At 49.0% G+C, this 7,967-nt stretch overlaps 1 protein-coding gene across 2 annotated transcripts in view; it reads left to right on the top strand.

Moving 5' to 3' along the window:
• The first annotated feature begins 688 nt into the window (after nt 1-688).
• CCDC13 (coiled-coil domain containing 13) overlaps nt 689-7,967 on the top strand; it is a 37,731-nt gene continuing 30,452 nt past the window's right edge. For both annotated transcript variants that reach the window (XM_045199885.2, XM_024566084.3), the window contains exon 1: nt 689-771. The gene's annotated coding sequence lies outside the window, so the exon portion shown is untranslated. The remainder of the gene's footprint in view (nt 772-7,967) is intronic.

Below are 7,967 nucleotides of genomic sequence, written 5' to 3'. Positions count from 1 at the left end.
ACTCAGATATCTGAAGATTTTCAAATAAAAAGGCCTGGATAAATATTTGGGAAGCTTCCTCGGATCTCCTCGCCTGGAAATTTGTCTCCCACACCCAAATAGCCCTGAATATAGTAATGGCTTAAATTCGGAAGTTTTTTCCAGTATGAAAATAAACCATGTTCATCATATTCAAAACCCTCTAAAGTACAAACATAAAAACCGCATTGCCGTTCCAGCACCCAAATATAGTGTCTTCCACTATTTCCATGCATCTCTCCCAGTCTTGTTTCTGCGCCCAGTTTTTAAAACATAACTTTATGCAGCAATAACTATTCTGTGTCCTGCTTTTCTCTCTCACCATCACAACATGACCTTTCCCTCACTTTTTTTTTTTTTTTAACATTTTTCAAAGACATTCTTGGTGGGATCGTTAACTTTCATCTCCCCTGCAGGAATGCGGGATGCGCACCTCTGTGCAGAACATTTGGTCTACAAAACTTTCAAAACGTATGTTCCAAAAGCGGACCACTGGACCCACTTTAAGCCTCCAGGCACACGACACACCCTTCCAGCCCGCCGCGCCTGTTTCCATACCATACCACCGCACTCAGGGCCACCCGAACCTTTGCCACTTTCCGAACTCCCTCTCGGGCACCGTAGACTCGTGGTGACGTAGAGCGGGTGGCATAGGTGGTTTCCCTGGTGACAGTTGCCAGGGCAGCGCGAGAAGCGTCAGAAAGAGGTGACCCAGCAGCAGTGGCCCCCAAAGGCAGGAGCTGAGAGATCGCTGTAAGTGCGGGGAAGTGGAGCCCGGGGATCCCGCGGCCTTTGGGGGCCTGGTCCGGAGCCCGGGCGCACACGCTCGCCTGATGGCTCTGCCCCCCAGCTGGGCGCTCACTGCACGCGGGACGCAGAGCGACGACTCTCCACCCTTGCTTCTTTGAATCTGCACGCACCGTCTCCTTCCTCTCTAGACACTTATTTTCCGTGTGGTACAAGGGTTAGTGAGGTGCAAAGGGGGGATCACCTGCCCAAAGCCACATTAGTAGGTGGTGGCAAAGCCACAACTTCAACTCGGGTCCGCTAGACCTCCGGCGCCCTCTTCTGGTCTCTGCTGCGGAGGCCTCTCGTACCCCACGGGTGGAGCTGGAACTACAGGACCTGGTGGCATCCGCTACCCCAGTCCTCTCGCCCCAGGGCCAGCCCCCACGGGACCGGGGACTCGTCGGAGAGCACCCCTTGGCGCGGGGCTCCAGCCCGGCGACCCAGTCATCTTCAGCCCATCCCCAACCCGAACCCATCCTGGCATTGATGCTGGCCTGGCAGGCAGCGGAGAGCCTGGTCCTCCAGGAAGCCCAACTAGGCTTCTCAGGCCGACTCCTCTCCACCCCCAGGAGGCTGCTGGGAGAGGAGGGAGGGAGAGTGGAAGGAAGGAGAGAAAGTGGCAGGCTGGAGGGGACAAGGGAGGCCCAAGTCTGGATGGGGCCTCAGCCCCCTCCTCACTGGTCCAAGTCCCCTGTGCACTCAACTGCCTCTGGGATCTTCGCCACAGGAAGTGCCACTCTCCCTGTCCCATGGCTCAATATATATATATATACCTTATTCCGTAGAACAATTTTAGATTTACAGAAACACCGAACAGAGAACACAGCAAGACCCCAAATATTCCTCTCCCCTTCCCCCCATTATTAACATCTTGCATTGGTAAGGCATACTTGTCACCATTGATGATCCTATGATGTTATTATTAACTTTGTAAGTTTGTAGTTTACCTTAGCGTTCATTTTTGTATTGTACAATCCTATGAGTTTCACCAAATGCATAATGTCGTGTATTCACCATTACGGTATCATGCAGAATACTTTCGCTGCCCTAAAAGCTCCCCGTGCTCCACTGCTGGTCCCTGCTCCCCTCTGCACACAACCCCTGCAACCACTGATGTTTTTACATCTCTCTCTCTCTCTCTCTCTCAGTTTCCCTCTTCCAGGGTATCACATAGTTGCAATCACATAGTGTGCAGCCTTTTCAGACCGCCTTCTTCACTTAGCAATGTGCATCTAAGTTCCCTTTATGTCTTTTTGTGGCTTGAAGCTCATTGCTTTTCATCAACAGATAATGTACCATCATATAGGTGTGCCGATTTCTTGATCCATTCACCTGTTGAGGGGCATCTTGATTGCTTTTGATGTTTGATAATTATGAATAAAGTTTCTATAAACTTTTGCTTACAGTGTTTTGTGGAGACAGGTTTTCAACTCCTTTGGGCAAATATGATTGCTGGATCATGTGATAAGACTATTTGGCTTCGAAAGAAACTGCCAAACTGCCTTCCAAAGTGGCTGTGCCATTTTGCGTCCCACCGGCAATGAACGAGAGCATTCCTGTTGCTCCACATCCTCGCCAGCATTTGGCGTTGTCGGTGTTCTGGGTTTTAGCCATGCTAACAAGTGTGTACTGGTATCTCACTGCTGGTTTAATCTGTACTTTCTAATGACACGTTATTTTGAACTTTGCACGTGCCTATCTGCCGTCTGTAGATCTTCTTTGCTGAGGTGTATGTTCGGATCTATTGCTCACTTTTTAATTGGATTGTGTCCATGTTGTTAAGTTTTAAGACTGTTTTGCGTATTTTGGATACAGACCTTTGTCAGATGTGTGTTTTACAGATTTTCTCCCAGTCTGTGGCTTGTCTTTTCACTCTCTCAACAGTGCCTTTTGCAGAGCAGACGTTTTTAATTTTAATGAAATCCAACTTGCCAAATTTTTCTTTCATGGATCATGCTTTTGGTGTTGTATCTAAAAACTCATGGCCAAACTCAAGGTCACCTAGAGTTTCTCCTATATTATTGTCTAGAAGTTTCGTAGTTTAGCATTTTAGACTTAGGTCTGTGATCCATTTTGAGTTCATTCTTGTGAAGGGCGTAAGGTCTGGTCTAGATTCACTTTGTTGCATGTGGATGCTCAGTTGTTCCCATGCCATTTGGTGAAAAGAGTGTTTTTTCTTCATTGGATTGCCTTTCCTTCTTTTTGTTGATTCGCTTTGCGTGGGTCTGTTTCTGGGCTCTCTATTCTCTTCTCTTGACCTATTTGTCTATTCCTTCACGAATACCACACTGTCATCATCACTGTAGCATTATAATAAGTTTTCACATCAAAGCATCATCTTGCAACTTTGTTCTTCTCCTTCCTGTTGCATTGGCTTCTCTGAGTCAAGCCTTTTCATATAAATGTTAGAATCAACTTGTCAGTATCCACAAAGCACCTTGCTGGGATTTTTTTACAATTGTGTTGAATCTATAGATCAGTTTGGGAAGAACTGACGTGCTAACAATATCGAGTCTTCCTATGCCACATACGTGAAATATCTATTTAACTGTTTGATTTCTGTCATCGAGTTTCATAGTTTTCCACATACAAATCTTGTACATATTGTTATATATGTACACCTAAGTATTTCCATCTTTATGCAAATGTAAATGGTATCGCATTTTAAATTCTGGTTTCCAGTTGCTCATCGCTGGCCAGTTCCTCATCACTCTGCCTTAGGCTGACCGGGGTGCCAGCCTCCGCTGCAGGCCCCCCAGGCCCGTCTCTCAGGGCACTCACACCTCTCACTCTCACTTTTCACTCATCTTTAGACTCCTGTGGGAGGTTTTAAAAACAGACAGGTGCCCAGGCCCCAACCCAGACCAATGAAATTCAAACCCCCACTGGCTGCGTGCATGTCACGGAGCAGATGCTGATGCCCTGGGGGCCGAGGTGGACCGCAGGGGCCCGTCTGTCTTCCAGAGGCTCGTTGGGCTGGCGGCACTGCATTTCATATGATGAGGAAGATAATAAATTCTCAGGGGTGCTTGTATGCCCAGCACTGTGTTACATGCTTTCCGTCCATCCTGTCACTTAATCCTCATGACCACCCTGTTAAGTATGTCGTGATTACCTTCCCATTTTACAGATGAGTAAACTGAACCACAGAGAGATGAAGTAATTTTCCCAGGAAACAGTGTACATCCTAGAAGAACCTGTCTCCCACTGACTCCCAAGTGCACGTGGGGAACAGAAAAGAAAAAAAGCTTTCAGAGTTACTGTGTTTATTCATTCATTCATTCTTTCTCACATCCTAGAGCACCTGCTACGTTTATTCAATGACAACTCTACAAATATTAATTGAAGGCCCATTCTGGGCAGGATGCCAAGAGTTATAAAATAAATAAGACATAAGACCCCTGCCTTTAAGAGGCCTCTTAGTAAAGGAGAAGAATAGAAACAGTCATAGATGATTATAATACTTTCAGGTAAGTTTAGTGACCAAGGAACACCTGGGGGATCCTAGGAGCCCAGAGTGCCCCCAGAGGAACCCTAAAGGCTAAACAGGAGTTTGTGGGAAGGAGAAGGGCTGCTGTAGGGGGCCTGGGGTGGAAGGCATCCCAGGCAGGCAGAGTGGCTGAAGCAAGCGTTTGAGGTGCCTCCAGGTGTGAGCCTTAGCAGGGGTCATAAGCCTAAATATCTGCAGGGGCTGATGGGAAGTGACAAGGCCGAATCCAGCAGGTGTAAGAGACAGAACAGCATTTACTGCAATAGTAAGGGGCAGCTCATGTGCCAGCGGCAACCTCTGGGAGTGGCAGGGACCGTGGTGGAGTGGAAAGGACACACCCTGCCCAGAGAGAGCTCCCTCGGCCCAGCAGCTGCTGCCCACGTGGGACCACGGGCTCAGCATTGCCAGGTCCATAAACTCTTACAAAAGAAGCTGGAAATCTGGATTTAATTGAAATCTACAAATGTTTGGATGTTGGCAACAAATTCAAATCCTAACATAGCATTCTGTGAGAGTCAAACAAAAGTGTCTGGGTGGATGCAGCCCTCGGGCAGCCAGGGCACATCTGTGAGTCCTGGGCCCTGGGCAGCCAGGGCACATCTGTGAGTCCTGGGCCCTGGGCAGCCAGGATGCACTGAGTCCTGGCGAGTCTTGCAGAGGCAGGAATCACTTAGATCTGGTTTTGGAAAGGTCCCAGAGGGTCGTATGCAGTAGTGATTAAAGGGACAAGACAAAACCCAGGCAGCTAAGGTGGGAAGCAGGTAGCCAGAGAGATAGGGAGACACTGGGCGGAGCTGGGGGGAGCCCGGTGCCACCCAGCCTGTGGAGCAGGCAGGAGATGGGGTTCAGAGGAGGCGACCTTATGATATGAGGCAGTGGCTTCAGAGGCTGGAGGCAGCTGTCATGGGGCTTAGTCACTGTGGGCCCAGCAGCCAGGCAAGGTTTTCTGCTGAAGGGTCACAGGGACCGCTGTGAGGGACAAGTGTCTGGATGTGGGGCAGGAGGTGGAGGAAGGGAGTCCTCCACAGAGACCACCAGGAAGGGAGGAGATAGTAACATTTTGTTTCTACCAGTGGTGCAGCGGATGGAGCGTTTTCACACTGCCCTTTGCATTTGCCCTCTCACGGCACATCTGTGGCCTCCACGCCGTCATCTCCTGCTTACTGAGCAAGGGACCGAGGCCGGGGGAGGTATAGAAGCGTTTTAGATTCACACAGCTGCTACAAAGCCAAGTTCACCCTGAACTCCAGCTGCTGTCTCACCTTGGACCAGGCTTCTCATACGGTAGCCCAGACCACAGCACCCAGGCTGCACCCTGACCGATGACAGAAGAACCCCTGGGCACAGGACCCAGCATCAGTATCTTTAAAGCACCCCGAGTCGTTCCAGTGGGCAGTCCAGGCGGGAACCCTCGCTTTACATGCTGGTCACAGCCTCCAAGTTGCTTTCTTGACTCATTGTTGACACAGGAGGGGTATTAATAGCTCTCCCTTGCACTCTCCAAGGTGACCCAATTTGGAAAATGAAGTATATGGATCGTCCCTTCTTACAATCTACAAAAACAGGGACTCACAGGATAAATTTATTTTTAAACTCTATTAGTTAAACGTTTTCAAATAATTGGCTCAATAAGGTTTTCTTCATGCTCTAGACTCCTTTTCAGGTGAAACTCCTCTCATCTGGTTGGCACACTAAGGCTCACAGTGGGAGCTTTAATTCCAATCCCTGCCCGTTTTCGTAATCAAGCTGCATTGGGCCGCCGCTGTGCCCACTCATTTCCACCTTGTCTCTGGCTGCTTTTCACAGTGAGGGCGGAGAGCAGTAGTTGCAGCAGAGACCGTGTGGCCCACGAAGCTTAAAGTATTTACTGTCTGGCCCTTTGCAGAAAAGTGTGAGTGGGACTCGATGGAAATTGAAGCTAATCCGGCTCTTTTTCTGGGAGATGTAGGTGCAAAGTGACACTGGATGGAACCGCCACTATTAGGGGAAAACAGGCTGGAAGGAGAGACTCCCAGAGCTTTTAATGCCTTTGGACTTGATTTGGGGCTAACAGGCATGCACTGAAGATTTCGGCAGAGGGGGCATGTCAGTGTCAGAGCTGTGCTTTGGAGAAAGTAGTTGGTCAATGACGGCGGGCTAGACTGCAAGAGCGGCGGGAAGAGGGAGGGGGCAGTGGGGCAGCAGGGACTCGTTCGGGCAGGTCCTGGGGCAAGTCCCTCCATCATCCGCTTGCCAAGTATTAATTCCATGCCTGCTACACGCCAGCAGTGAGCATCACACAGCGCCTGCCATTGTGGCGCTGGCGGGGAGGAAGAGAAGCAACCAACAGACAAACGTAGGATGTGTCAGGTGAGGCTAAGTGCGTTGGAGAAAGATGAAGCCAGGTAGGGGGCCTGGGGTGAGGGTACAAATGCTTTCTACGACAGAGCAGTGGGGAAGGCCTCTCGGACGGGCGCGGCGAGCAAGGTGGATGTCTGGGAAAAGAACATTCCAGGGACCAGGAACGGCACGTGCAAATGCCCTGAGGTGGCCAGGAGGAGGAGGGTGAGAGTGGTGTCGTGGGGACGGAAATACGGGGGCGGATTTGAAGACATTTATGGAGAACCAAGATTTATGAGTGACTGGTTGGTGGGTGGAGGATGTGACTTGAGTTTGGTTTAAGTCGGGGGTGCTTAGCACTGATTACGCTTGAGAAGCATCTGGGGGGAGTTTCCAAATTCCATTGTTGGTGCTCTATTATTCCATTTACGTGAAATTCAGAAGTAGACGAACATCCAGAACATATAAGGAACAGTAAGCACTGACCGGTGTGGCTCAGTTGGCTGGGCGTCATCCTGCAAAGGAAAAGCTCGCTTTTCGGTTCGGTTCCCAGTCAGGGCACATGCCTGGGCTGTGGATTCAGTCCCTGGTCAGGGCATGTACGGGATCAATGTTTCTCTCCCTCTCTTTCTGCCCCCGTTCCTCTTTTTCTAAAAATGAATAAATCTTTTTTTAAAAAAGGAACTCAACAAGAACATAACAAAGTTTTTAAACGGGCAAAAAATGTGAATGAACAATCACAAAAGATGTGCAAATGGCCAGCAAGCACATGAAAAGAGGCTCTACATAGTTTGCCATCAGAAAAATGCGAAGTAAAACCTCACTGAGATAGCGCTCCATACCCACTAGGAAGACTAAGATTCCTACTGACCCTACCAGGCGTTTGCAAGAAGGTGGAGCGGCTGGAACTCTCACGCACTAGTGGTGGGAACGTCAATGGGACTGTAACTCTGGAAAGCAGTTTAGTGGTTTCTTATAAAACTATCATAAATTTACCACGTAATCAAGCATTGCTAATGCTAAGTATTGACCTAAGAGCAATAAAAGCATGTGTTTGTACAAAGACTTTTTTGTGTATGAATAGTTGTAACAGCTGTATTCATGGTAGCCGGAAATGGAAACAGACCAGGTCTCCTAACAGGTGACTGTGTGAGTAAACTAGGGTGTATCTGCGCAGTGGAATACTACCCAGCAGTAGGAAGGGATGAACTAGTGATGTGTGCAAACACGGGTACATTTCCAAAAAGCAGTGCTAAGCAAAACAAAACAAAACCAAGCAAAAACCCCACAAAAGACGGCCTACCGTATGACTCGAGTCGTCCAGAATTCCGAAAGGACAGAAGTGCCGTGG

Source organism: Desmodus rotundus, chromosome 8, assembly GCF_022682495.2.
Source record: "Desmodus rotundus isolate HL8 chromosome 8, HLdesRot8A.1, whole genome shotgun sequence".
NCBI classification, from domain to species: Eukaryota; Metazoa; Chordata; class Mammalia; order Chiroptera; family Phyllostomidae; genus Desmodus; species Desmodus rotundus.
The sequence above is the reverse complement of the archived record's forward strand: the minus strand, read 5'-3'. Positions and strand labels throughout refer to the sequence as shown.